This window comes from Ursus americanus, chromosome 16 (genome assembly GCF_024610735.1).
Source record: "Ursus americanus isolate L20-20 chromosome 16, mUrsAme1.1.p, whole genome shotgun sequence".
In the NCBI taxonomy this organism is placed as follows: Eukaryota; Metazoa; Chordata; class Mammalia; order Carnivora; family Ursidae; genus Ursus; species Ursus americanus.
The window spans coordinates 41,118,885-41,133,349 of record NC_142142.1 but is presented as its reverse complement, the minus strand read 5'-3'; positions in this window follow the sequence as shown (position 1 = coordinate 41,133,349).

Sequence of the window (14,465 nt, the reverse complement as noted above, 5' to 3'; positions counted from 1 at the left end):
GGATGGTTCAGTCAGTCAAGCATCTGACTCTTGATTTTGGCTCAGGTCATGATCCCAGGGTTGTGAGATTGAACCCCATGTCAGGCTCTGCGCTGAACATGGAGCCGTCTTAAGATTCCCTCTCTCCCTCTCTGTCTGCCCCTATCCACCCCTCTAAAAAAAAATGTGACAGTTAAAGAAAACAAAAACTTTATCTATACTGAGAACTTAGATAAAAGTCAATGAAACAAAAACTATGCCCCCATAAAAAGAATATTCAGACAGGTTAAAAAAGGAGTGCTTTGTTATTAAAAATATCTAAACTATATTTTTAAAAAATATCAATGGAACCATTGAGTAAAATTGAGAAAATCTCACCCAAAATAAGACATACAAACTAACAAAGAACAGAAATGTATTAAATGTATCTGAAAATAGTAAATATAACTGAAAATCAGTCCAGAAGAGCTATCCATAATAGAACACCCAGAAGGAGAAAATGGAGGGAAGGAAATTATCAAAGAAATCATACAAGAAATTGACATGCAACCAAAGAGCATGAGTTTCCAGACTGAAAGCGTCCATCAGGTACCTAGCATATATATAGACACACACAAAATCACATCATTATGAACGAACTTTTAGAATGAAGGAGTCGAAGAATAGATCCTAATCACCACGAGAAGGAGAAAAAAATACAAATCAGATTATCCACACAAACAGGATTAAAGTTGGGATGGCATACAGATTCTAAAACCAATCTAGTCACTAGAAAACAACAAGGACAATGCCTTCAGAGTATGAGGGAAAATGATCTTTTAACTAGAAATCTGTATCGTCCATAATATTGATTAAATGTGAGCAAAGAATAAAGACATATTCAGCTGGCAATTTAGAATAAAAGTACTTCCAAATACTTTTCCAGGATCTATGGGACAAGTACTTTCTACCAAAATGAGAGGATAGATCAAAAAGAAAGAAGACATAAGATAAAGGAAACAGCCACACCAACAAAGGAGACAGGAGAAGGAGGTCCCCAGGATGAGACAGGAAAGTCCAGAATGTCATATCTACAGTGGACAAGGAAGACAACCAGTCCACATTGGGATAGGAGAATGGAGGACCAAAGGAAATATTTCTCTAAGAAGTCAAAATGGATAGTATCTGATATGTTTAAAAATATTGAGGGAAAACTGACACTTCTGATAGTGTTTAGGCTTGATTTTTATTCTAGGTATGTAGGAAATTAAGCAAGCAAAAAATCAAAATAATTATGGGGCACCTGGGTGGCTCAGTTGGTTAAGCGTCTGCCTTCAGCTCAGGTCATTATTCCAGGGTCCTGGGATCGAGTTCCGCATCAGGCTCCCTGCTCCAGGGAGAGGCTGCTGCTCCCTCTCCCTTTGCTGCTCCCCCTGCTTATGCTCTGTCGTGCTCTCTCTCTCTCTCTGTCAAATATATAAATAAAATATTTTTAAAAAATCAAGAAAAGTAGTAATGCTAGAGGAAGCAACATTGTACAAGAAAGGATATATAATCATAGTAGTCTACATGGATCAGCTGCACATAACACTGGTATAGTCATGAAAATGTGAAGATTAAATATGCTGCTAGGAAAAAATTGTCATAAATCTATATTGAGAGAAAGGGGAAGGGACATGCATGTATAGGGGAGGGAGGATATGAGAGTTAAATCTTTCATAGCAGGGAGTGAATAGAAAATATTTCAACTTTGAGGCACCTGGGTGGCTCAGTTGGTTAAGCAGCTGACTATTGATTTCAGCTCAGGTCATGATCTCAGGGTTCTGGGATTGAGCCCCGAGTCAGTCTCCCTGCTCAGCCGGCAGTCTGCTTGTCCCTCTCCCTCTGCCCCTCCCCCCCCACCCCACTCGTGCTCTCTTTTTCTCTCTCTCTCTCAAATAAATAAAATCTTTCACAAAATAGTTTAACTTCATAAAAAACACATTATATTTTGTATTGTCTATACTTACTTTGTCTGATTTTCACTTCCCTTTAATGACTACCTCAACACTAAAATCTGGCTTCCACACTTGTCAATAACAAACCTTACCAATGATCTTTTTATTGCTTAGGCCAAAGGACATGGACACTTTGTAGCTTTTGTGTGTCTTCTCCACAGCCTTTTCTCTGTTGACCTGAGCTCTGGTTGTAAGCTGGCAAGTGCCCTCTTGACGTGTTACGGATGTCCCAGAGGCTCTTGAGACTGGCAGGTCAAAACCTGAACTCCCTGACCATACCCCACTCCCCAGCCCCCACTCCGAGATCCTCTAGGCCTTATCTCATAGTCCCCACCTTAGTTAATAACACCATCATTCAAAGCATTATGGAGCAAACCAGACAGAAGTTTCCTCAGGGAAACAGTCGATTATGATGGCTAAAACATTTCTAGAAACAGAGAAAACCCACATCTACCAGATTTCCTTTCAGAGAGACAAGTCGAATAAACCTCTTTCAGTAGAAGGTAAGTTTTCTAAGTACGCTCTAGTAAAAAGAGAGGCTCACTAGACCCTCTTGTGGGACAGTCTGCTTAATTGCTGCCTTTTTGTTGGTTTAGGTGGAAGAAGCAAGTTTGGAGCCTGAGGTGAATTGCTTGGGACAGTAGTGGATAGGCTGAGAATGTATGCAAGGTGCCTTTCTTCTCCCCCCAGTGCAGAGTACATAACTAGACCTGTTTGATAGGGCACTACATTATTCACTGACTTGAGATTTCTAACTGTTCCAGTCTGGTTTACCGTTAGCCTAATCCAAGCTAGCTGTGGCCCTTCTGGAGTTCACAATAGTCGCTATCACATTGACTTAAGACCTTTTTTGTTTTTCGCTGCTTTCCCCATCACACTAAGTGCCCTGAAAGCTAAATGCACGTAAAACTCCCAAGAGTCTAGTACAGAACAATTAAAGAAATCAAAATACAGTGAGTGGGTAGTTGATCCTCAGAACTTTGTGGGTTAAAATAGTTTTTAATACCACCCTTTTAAAGATAAGAAAACTGAGTTACGAGGGATGATGTGACCTAAGCTAATAAGAGTCGAGGTATTTTAGAGCAGGAGGCAGATGTCCCTCAATTGTGTGGGAGGCTAGGCTTTAGTGCATTTATTTATTTAATAAGTACTTACTAGGCTCTCACTATGTGCCAGGCATTGTGCTAAACACTGAGTGAACAAACTCAACAAAAATTCCTGTTTTCGTGGAGCTTGCATTCTAGATAACCTCAGCGCTTCTCCGCATTTAAGATTTTACACTGTGATACTCTCGTTCAGGGAAGGTATATCCCCAGTCGGCAGGAAGAAGAAAAGCCAAATATCTTCTGGAGCTATGGAAACAGAAGAATCATGGAAAAATTGCTGTGTTTTTTAGAAGCAAAAATGCCTCCTGAATTTGCCCTTTGTAGGCTTTTGTTGGTCAGCAAGCCACAAATCAAGAGGATGGGACACACATCCGGAAACCAACGAGCCCAAAAGATATTTCCAGTGTTTATTCTCTGCCCTTATCCCCTTCACGTGCCATATGTATGTTGGCCACAGCGTTTTTATTTATGGCCTCCTCCATCTCTCCTATCTTCCTTTTTATCCAAATCCTACCTATCGCTCAAGGTTTAGCCCATATCAATACCTTCCTGGCAAAACCCAACTCAATCTGAAGCCTCACTAAGGCCAACTCTTTCCCAAAACTCAACAACACCAAAAATTATCTTAATAATGTTTGAGTCTATTATGGGTAGGATTTTTTTTTTTTTTTTTTTTTTTTTGCCAACTAACATTGAAGTTTTCTGAAGGAAGAAATCATGTCTTCCGCTTCATTAGCATCTACTAACACCTGTGAGTGTGGGGGGCTTAGGAGAGATAACTAAACAGCACTGAAAGAATGAACGATTGATTGCTAACTTCCAGTCATTTTGCCATCTGATACTCTCCTGGAAGGGATGTAACTGCCTCCCTATGACAGGGACACCCCCCCAGCACAATGGCAGGAGTGCCCCGCCTCAGCGCTACAGGCCGTGATTGGATTCTTCTGAGGGAAACATCAAAGGGGAGGCAAGACAGGCCTGGCACACAGAAGCCAACCTCTCACTTGCTCCTTATACCTCAGACAGCAAAATGCCAGAATGAATCTCTCTTCTGAGCCGCGAGGTTAATGTGGCCATTTATAGATAGAAGGAGATTAGGTATGTTGAAAGGGGAAGGTTTTTATGCTTTGCTTTTGATCCCGTCTGGCACTCCCCAGAGCTGCCATGTGCCCCACACCTGATAAATACTGTTTTATAAACGCCATAGAAGAGAATTTAAAGCCATAAATCTACCCCCACCCCCACCCCTCTCTTTTTTATGGATCTCAAGGCTAATTAAAACCATGCCCTCGCTTTGCAAATGAAGCCTCATCTTTCTGGCAGCCCCCCTTTCAAATGAACTTGAGGGCAGCGTCAGTGCAAAGGGCGGCCTTGAGTTGATGCTGTCCGGCTGTCATGGAGCACTCTGGGGCCATGTAGGTCTGTCTCAAGGTGTGTGTGCACCACCCAGGGCTGCTGCAGTGAGCAGGGACGCACACTTCTGCCTGGGCTTTGAACTTGGTGACTGCACAGTGCTAATGTGGGCCAGTTCAAGATTTAGTTCTTTCCGAGGAAAAAAACAAAACAAAACAAAACACAGCTTTCTTCTTTGGCTCCCCCAAACTTCAACCACTGCTTTTGGTGTCTGATAGACACTGGGAGACTGAGGGAATGTATATAAATGGATCAGGGCTTCCAAGAAAACAATGCAAAATATTATATAGCCGTTAATTGAATCATTATAAAACCTATGTAATGTCATGGGAAATGTTCGTGATGCAGCTATGAATGGAAAACACTTAATACAGAAAGTTTCTGTTTTATGATCGAAAGTAAAACTATATTATTTTTTACAATATATTTTCAATTACCAAATGATATGTGTGCACATGTTTGAAATAAGAAATAATCAAAAGGGCTTACACACAAAAGGCTCCCATCCCTCCTACCCTCCATCCCCCTCCCCACAGCAAATACTTTGAACTCTTTCTAGCTATTTTTTTTTCCCCTGGAGGTAGTGCCATGTCTCCAAATAATATATGTTTTTGCCTCTACTTCTTATTCACTTTATACGTTATCTTTTGAATTCCAGATAAATTAGCATCTGGCTCACACAACCTCACCCTACCTTCCCCTGCACCAAATATCTTAGTAAATCAAAATTATGCCCTTTATTCTTTACCTTTTTATAATTAACTCTTTTTTTTTTACTTTTTTTTTTTTTTTTTTTTTTACTTTTTGTTCCACCAGCTGAAAATAGTATCTTTGCTTATTCTGGCCACTCTGTCAGGTAAGAATATTAGCATCCCTGCTCTTTTCTTCCAATCTCTTTTCTCCCCTCACCTTCTAGCATCAATTTCTCACATGTACACTTCTTCTTTTATATCTTCAAAATGGATGGCAGTTACCTCTCATTCTATAACCAGTTTTCACTGATGAGCTGATTCTAGAAGTTGAAAGTCAACCGGCAGTATCTCTGTTATTACGACCATGTCAGTATCGTACACAGCAGAATTAAGTCAGGTTTTCATGATTGTAGTTCTATTTTGCAATGCTTCCTGCATCTTCTGGAATTTCAAAAGCCTATTTTTAATTTTTTTGCCTTTATATGAGTTTTTAAAATTTTTTTTATCAAAATTCACATTCTGTTTTCATACAGATTTGTCTTAGTCCCTCTGTCCTTCTGATCCAATTTAAACCTGTGCCCTCTAGGCCATGTATATTGTTCTTCTTGGGATTTTTCTTTTCTTCTTTCCTGGATCCATTCCAACATATTCTATCTTCCTCATTGGCTTAACCCCTGGTTGGCTGTAGCATGTAGCACACATTTCTCTTTTTTCTAACAAATCTTGTTTTTATTCCAGTATCTCATTTAATGAGCCCATACTTTGCTGAGCCAATTGCATTAACTCTTACCACCATGCAAATGATTGGTTAAGAGTGTGTATATAGTCCATTCTAAATAATGAAACATGAGGGAAAACTTGCTGAGGAATCTCCAGGAAAGTCTTCAATTAAAAAAAAACAAAAGACCCATGAGAATAGACTATCCTACCTTCTTCCATCCATTATCATATCTGCTTGTGATATCTAGGTGCAGAAATCATCTTGTAACAAAAAGAAAGCCATTCAAGGACTATGCATCTCACCGAGAGTGACAGAAAAGAAAAATGGGAAGAACTTAAACATTTGCTGATATGAGTCAACCACCCACTTCCAGATTTCGTGCTACTTGAGATAGTAATTGTCTTTCTGTACAAGCTAGTTGAGTTGGAGTTTTCTGTTCTCATGCTAAAAGCCTTCCTATCCAACAGAGGAATTTCTTTGAGAAGTTGCCTAAAATTAGTGAGTGAAGTAAATTTTCTGAGTCCTTAAAAATGAAAAATGGTTTTTATTTTACCTGAAAAATTTAGTGATAGTTTGGTTGGGTATAGAATCCTAGGTTGAAGACTCATTTCCCCTAAGAAATATAATGTTATTAATGCTATTGCTCCAGTGTCCTCTATTTTGTTTCTTCGCGGGATAATCTATTCGTTCTCTCTTGCTCACTCTCTCCGAGTGGGCCTTCAGAATCTCTTCTTCCTTGGTAGTCTATGATTTCACAATGATATGCTTACGTATGGCCTTTTCTTCATTCATTGTTCCAAACAATTAGATGTCATTATAATTGAGGTGTATCCTTTAGATAGATCTGGATAGTTAAATTAATGCTTTGATTTTTTTCCCCTATATTTATGCAGTTCTCTTTCTGGACACCCGTTCGTCACTTATGTGACTCCCTGGATTCATCAGCCATATTTATAATATTTTGTTCTCCCATTTTCTATCTCTTTTCATTTTGTCACTCACTCTTAGAGATTCCCTAGACTTTACTTTTCAATCCTTTTAAGCTTGTTATATAAAACGATATTTTTAAGTAATGAGAGTTCTATAGTCTTCACTTTCCTTTATAATAACAGCTGTTCTTATGCTATATTTTTCAAATGTTTATTTGTTTATATTTAAGGAAAAGACAACAAAACACCAATTGGATGTTCTGGATATGATTGATCTCTGTTATTAGATAAAGTATCACCATTATCCTTCCTAATACATGCTTTCCATCTTCTAGAAATTTGTCAAAATCTCTGATAACCCATTACTGTTCTCTATTTTTCAAAAATTACTTTACCATAAATTTAGAACACTCTAATGAAATAAAAGAGAGAAGTCTATGCAAGCAGCATCCATATTTGAACAGAAGTCTTTTCATACTTAATTCATTTATTCTTTTAATACTTACTTAGCATTGACAGTGAACTAGGTTTTGGGCAGCATACCAGGCCCTGGACATAGAACAATGCATATACCTTCGGGTCTGCTATGATGTTAAAGATCTCTGTCTGATGCAGAATTAAAGAAAAGTCATAATGAGAGAGCATAATATGAAGAACGTGGGGGAGTCTCAAACCAAAGCATTTGGGTTTTAATCCCATTTCTATTTATTGGCTGAATTTATTGGCAATGCACTCCAAACTATATGAGTTTCAATTTTCTCAAAAAAATGAATGAGGAAAATAATAGTATTAACTTCCTTAAAGAATCGCTATGAAGATTCAATGAGATAAGTCACTCAAACACACTTTATAAAAATTTAGCGGGACGTGATTGTACCAATTTGTTTGTGCTCTCCATTTAGCTTCCCCCTGCTGAGGGAAGGATCCTGACTATAACCAATGTGGGATCTTATTTGTTTAGGTTTTTATCTTTATCATAAAGAGTTTTCTTTAATGTAGAACTTCATGCAGAGATGCTCAGTCTAAACCCTTTTTGTGGGCCAAACCCCATATTCCTCAAGGACAATCTTCAGTATTCCATTCTGATGTCCATTCATATTGAGCTTGGGGAATCCAGCATCATTCTGTATTAGGGCTTTTACTAATTTCCTACAAATGTATTGGTCATTTCTCTAAATCTCCCCCCCACCCACCCAATACAGGCTGAAGTATTGTTATTTAATCATGTTTCCTATTATTGCTTGACCTACACTATAGAGACACAAATACACTGAAATGGACACACACATTTGTTTTAAGTTCTCTTCCAGTTTACTATCCCAATGACCTTGAACAAAGCCACCTAGACTTTCTGTGACTCAGTTGTTTCATCTCCAAATAAAAAGGATTATACATTATAAGAACTTCTTGGGACTAAATGAAAAAAATACTTATAAATGTGCTTTGCGAACTGTGAAGGTGTTAAAAACACATAAAAGTTTAGGCTCTCATTTTTCTGTGTCATTTGTATGTGAATACACATTGCTATGGGCTGAATTGTGTCTCCTGAACATTCATAAGCTGAAGTCTTAATCCCTAGTACTTCAGAATGTAACTATAGTTGGAGATAAAGTTTTTGATTAACTTAAAATGAGGCCATCATGATGGTCATTTAATCTGACTGGTGTCCTTTTAATAAGAGGAAGTTTAGACACACAGAGAGACACCAGGGGCATTTGGGTAGAGAGGGACAATCACATGAGGGTGCAGAAAGAGAAGGCAGCCATCTATACAACAAGGAGAAGGGCCTGGAACAAATCCTTCCACTGTGGTTCTCAGAGGAAACCACTCTTACTGGCACTTTGATTTTGGATTTTCAGCCTCCAGAACTGCAAGAAAATTCATGTCTATTGTTTAAACCCCTCAGTCTGTATATTTTGTGAAGGCAGCCCTAGCAGACTAATACACATATAAATGTTATACGTTATATATATTATTGGCTCCTCCTTTTCTTCTACTTTTTTCTTTCCTGTAGTAGAGCTTAGAATTTTTATAGCAGCGATACAAAGAAAAAGACAGAATATTGTTCTTGAAATCTACAATGGAATTTTTGAATCTTCCCTAAAATAATAGCCTTGAATGCCAAGCATTATCATGAGAGGGAAGGTCTTTTTTTCCCCAAATCTTTAAGCTCTTATGGATCTATCAGTGCCTAAGTAGCTTAAATATTCAGCTACCAAAGGCAATGGTGAAAAGAACTCAAGATGTATGGCATAAAGGGAGTTGGGGAGTGAAAGGGAACCAAAGTAAAAGCCTCTTCCTTCCTGATTTTAGGAGAGGAAAAAAGGAGAAGTGAAATAGAGAAGTCAGCATCTGCGTCCTCATTTCCACTCCCCACCATGGGTGAGGAGCCTTGAGCAGTGGACTGGGCATGATGGGAACATCTGGATGGGCAGGATAGACTCCAAAACACAAGAGCTAGTGGCCTGCTTCCTAATCTGGAGGCTGCAAGTCTCTGGGCAGAGAGTCTCAAATGTGGCTGCACATCAGAATCACCTCTACATGCCCAGAGCACTTACAGCAAGATTTCTGGATAGGATTCAGGCATCAGTATTTGAAAAAAACTTTCCAGCTGATTCCAGTGTATAGCCAAGGTCAAAACTATTTCTCTTTGAGAGGACTGGCAATCAGCTCAATGTCACTTCCAAACTGGCTTGGGGGAAAGAGAGAGCACACAGCATTGAGGAGCCAGGTGGCTGGAAAGATGGCTTTTGAAGCCCGCCATCTTTCTGGCTCTCCTCAGTCTGTGCGTGTGGAATACCGGAAATCTCCAAGTTCTGCAGGTCCCAGGAGGGGAGGGGCAAGAAAACAGGAGAACATGGAGTCTCTGTCCCCTCACCAGTGAGGACTACAACCAGACCAGCTGGCTGGGACCAAGAACGGGAGCCAGAATAAAGACCCAAGAGCCAGAAAAGAACCAGTCCCATCTCAGCCTAATGAGCAGCATGACCTGTTCAAACCAGCTCTTCACAAAACAGAACAGCAAGAGCTGAAGCCAGCAGGTAGATCTGAGGCTCTCTTTTCCCACCCCAAAAGGTCGCATAAGCTTTCCCATATAATATCTGGGGGAGAAGCAGAGAAAGGGAAAGGAAATCTGAAAAACCAGTCATCCACTTGAAAGCTTATTTAACCCCCAAAAGACTCTTTAAAACAGAATTTTGATGCATTGTTTTCTGGTAAATGTAAGACACACACATACACTAACCTTACTAAATGGACAGTGACTCATGCAGAAGAACAAACCAGAAGCAATATTTTCCTGTACGTCAGCACACACTGCATAACTGAGATATGCAGCCCCACATGCATATTTGCATGCACACCCACAACCATATATATTCAGTAACAGGACCTTCGTCCATGCTAACAAGCGGGCACAAGCATTCAGCATTGAATTCTTTTAGAGATCCTAAGAAACACATCTGCTTCACTTTCAGGTAAGAGCAACACACTGCTACGAAACAGCAGCGCTCCTTAGAGAAGGATCCAGATAATTGGAAAATTCCAACTTCTCAGCCCACAGACACGTCCTTGTGTCTTTTGTTCATGCTCAATTCTCATGTTTTAAGATGTCACTCTCTTTCCATGCTTCCTGTGCACCTCCTTGGCTGCCCTTTCAACATCTCCAGCCGCTCCGCACCCAGTGTATCTCCTGGAATATAGGCTGACACAGTTCCAATCGACTCCATACATGTTATATGCCAGGCACTGTGCTGCATGGATTACATAACAATCTAATTTAACCACCTAGTAGAGAGAGAGATCTTTATTTTACAGATGAGAAAACTGAGGCTTAGCGAGGTCAAACTATCAAAGTTCACACAGCCAGAAAGAAGGAGCCTGGGTTGAAATCCAGATATTTCTGGGGGCACCTGGGTGGCTCAGTCGTTAAGCGTCTGCCTTCAGCTCAGGGGGTGATACCAGAGTCCTGGGATCAAGCCCCACATCAGGCTCCTCCACTGGGAGCCTGCTTCTTCCTCTCCCACTCCCCCTGCTTATGTTTCCTCTCTCGCTGGCTGTCTCTCTATCTCTCAAATAAATTAATAAAATCTTTTAAAAAGAAAGAAAGAAAGAAATCCAGATATTTCTGCCTCTGAAGACTTTACTACTCAGCACTGCTTCCCTACAACCCTCACTCATTCATTCATGTGTGCCCATCAGCTCAACAAATACATATTTTCTAAAGCATATCTACTCTCAAATATCCTGTACCCTTCCCTCCATGAGCACATGTACGCTGGCCTATGCATCCTTGTAGTTCGTTTGAAAAAAACAGTCAGCTTGAAAGCAGTCCCAGCTCATTGTACTCTGATATTGTTTTGTTTTATTTATTTTTTAAGGTCGTGCTTCTTTTTATTAATTTTTTGGGTTTTATGTTTTTTTTAATTTTTATTATTTTTTATTTCAAATTTTCATTTAAATTCCAGTTAGTTAATGTACAGTGTAATATTAGCTTCAGGAGTAGAATTCAGTGATTCATCACTTACATATAACACCCAGTGCTCATCACCCCAAGTGCCCTCCTTAATGCCCATCACCCACTTAGCCCATCCCCCCACCCACCACCCCTCCCACAACCCTTAGTGTGTTCTCTATAGTTAAGAGTCTGTTTTATGGTTTGCCTCCCTCTGTTTTTTCCCCCATGTTCATCTGTTTTGTTTCTTAAATTCCACACATGAGTGAAATCATATGGTATTTGTCTTTCTCTGACTGACTTACTTCATTTAACATTATATATTCTAGCTCCATCCATGTCATTCCAAATGGCAAGCTTTCATTCTTTTTGATGGCTGAGTAATATTCCATTGTATATTTAGGTACCACGTCTTCTTTAACCATTCATCAGTCCCTGGACATTTAGGTTCTTTCCATAATTTAGCTATTAGTGCTGATGTTTTGTTTTGTTTTCCTCTCAGCCTTACTGCTAGTACAAGACAAGGCCCATTTCTAAAGGAAGACTCAGTTATGCTATATTTTAGAACTCTTAAATCCTTTATCCTTCATTTATCTGAATATTCTTAATAGAAGAAATAGATTTTTTTATCTTTCAACTTACCTCTTCACTTGCCTCTTTATTACCTCTCTCCCTAGAAAACTGTAAGTCTCATAAGGACAGTCTGTGACTCAAATACAATCACCAGTGTATACGTACACAGGCCTAACGCACGATGGACACTCAATAAATGTTTATGGTACAAACGAACAAATACATGTATAGTCTCAAAGGGCAACAGATATATTCTGGTGCTTATATTCTAAACCTCACGCACAGGACAAAATTTTCCACAGACTTCCACACGTACCAGAGGAGCAATAATACTAAAACAAAGTTGTCCTGCCCGGCCATTCTGGCCCAGCTGCATTTCTGCACATTAGGCACATAATTCCCTCCCTACGGCCCCTCCCCCTCACATTTTATAGTTTTGTTTGGGTTTGAGTTTGTGGGTGTGAAGGTCTGAATTGTTTGGCTTTGCTATGGAATAGAGGCCTATCTCGGTGACCCCTATTGCTTACCTGCAGTCACCCCACCTCCTTATCTGCAGCGCCATGTTTTTGATCTCTGTGATACCAGCATGTTCCCAAAACCCTCTGGAATGAGAAACCGGCTCAGAAAGTGAAAAGTGATCTGAGCTTAGCACATTCTGCCCTGAGGAACATGGCCAGTGACACCAAACAGCACAGACTGCCACTGAGCAGAAACTTGGACCGCAAACAAGTGTTTACTGTTTTCTCCCCTCCCCCACCTGAGGCACAGTCTGAGGTACGCTCGCTCAGCCCCTAGTCCCTGGGCTACAAAGGCACCATCTTCAGTTCCATGTTCACTTCCCCCCTTTGTTTTCTCTTTCCCAGGCAAGTTATGCAAAATGTATATTGATCGCCTATGAGTTTCCAAGTTACTGTGTTGGATGCTGGGACTCTAATAACCACACACACACACACACACACACACACACCCTCTGTCCTTACAGATCTGCCTTGAGCTCCATCTCCTCCAGACACTCTTCTCAAATCCCCACAGTCTCCATGATCACTTATTACTGAGTGCCAGTTAGGTACTTAATAATAATCTCTTTCACATGGTTTGTCATGGTTTCGTGTGAGTCAGGTCTACCTACACAACAAGAGATTATAAATTCCTTGAGCTCACAGGCCACATCCTTCATTCCTGCTGCGTTTCCTTACTGACCACTAATGTACCTGTGACAGGCTCCCCTACCCCTCCAGTGAACTGGTTGTTGCAGTGAGCACAGTTTCCTTGTTTTGTTTTGTTTTTTATGCAAGCTTTTGAGATGCAGAATGCACTGCCCAGGAGGAAGAGGAGACAGAAAAAGACCCAGTATTCTCTCCTTATTACAACAGTCAGCCCTGCATCTAAGCGTTGTTTCTCTCAACTATGACCTAAATGATTAAGTGGGAGGCTGGCGGTAGGGGGGTGACAAGCCTAGAAAACATGCAGCTGATACAATGCTAATGTCAAGAAGCCTCCCTGAGTTCTGAGTATTTGAAGACCTGATGCTTCTAGCAGACTGGATTCTTTGGCTACATGTGCACGCTGACATTCCAAGACCCAAAGGTCAGGACAAGCACATGTGAGCAGCAGACAGGCACTCATTGAGCGACAAGAGCGGGGCCGGCCTGGTAAAAGCTGAGTCCCCTGGTGCAGGGAGACAGCCTCAGAATCTGCGGCCACAGGAGGACTGACAGGACCTATAAAGTCTGCTCAGGGGGCAGAGAGAGGCCCTGGGGATGAGAAGAGATGAAGAGGCCTCTCTGTCCTGACCTGGAGTGGGAACCAAGGTGAAAGGGGAGCTCACTGGGCCAAGGCAGTGACCCAGAAGGCCCAGCCAGAAGTAAAAACAGATGTGAAACAGAAGCTATCAATGTCCTGTGGGCCACAGGGGTCTGCCCTGCAGGAGATGACCAAATGAGATGCACCGTCAGCGATGTGTCTTCACTGGGCCAGCGTCTGGCAGTTAGGGCTAGAGAGCCATAAGCGCGAAGCACTGACCAGAGCACACAAGACACTTTGTCTTTCTGAATCAGCAGGGAAGGGAACAGACCCTATTATGTATGCTGTGCTCATTGTTGGTTCAGGATCCCAGGGGTTCTGAGTTCTATAAGATACAGTCTTTGTCTTCAGGTCCTGTATTAATCAGCCACAACACTGCCAACAGAAGAATTCAAAACTGCTGCCTCTTTCCTAACAATGATAAAGAAGACTGCATCTGGGGAGTGAGGACTCTGCAAGAGAGAAATGGAGAGGCCTGCCCACAAATCTAGAAGATCAAAGACCCAGTCTCACTTCTGGGCTGTAGTAAAGGCATTGGCTCATGTTTAAAGAAAGACCAGCCTGCCCTGTACCCAACGTTCCTTCTGTAAAAAAGGCCAGATAGTACCATGATTGTGCTTGGACTCGTGCCAACAGGACCCCCAGGAGACATTCCAACTTTCACGTCAAAATCCACAGAGTACTCCCCAGCTGGGATTTAGAGGGACCCAGGCCTGAAGCCCCACTTGTAACAATCATTAAGATTTGGTTAGTGCTTTATTTAGAATTTAAAATCTGTGTTTCAAATTCACCATTTCATTTATTTAATTCATGTAATTAA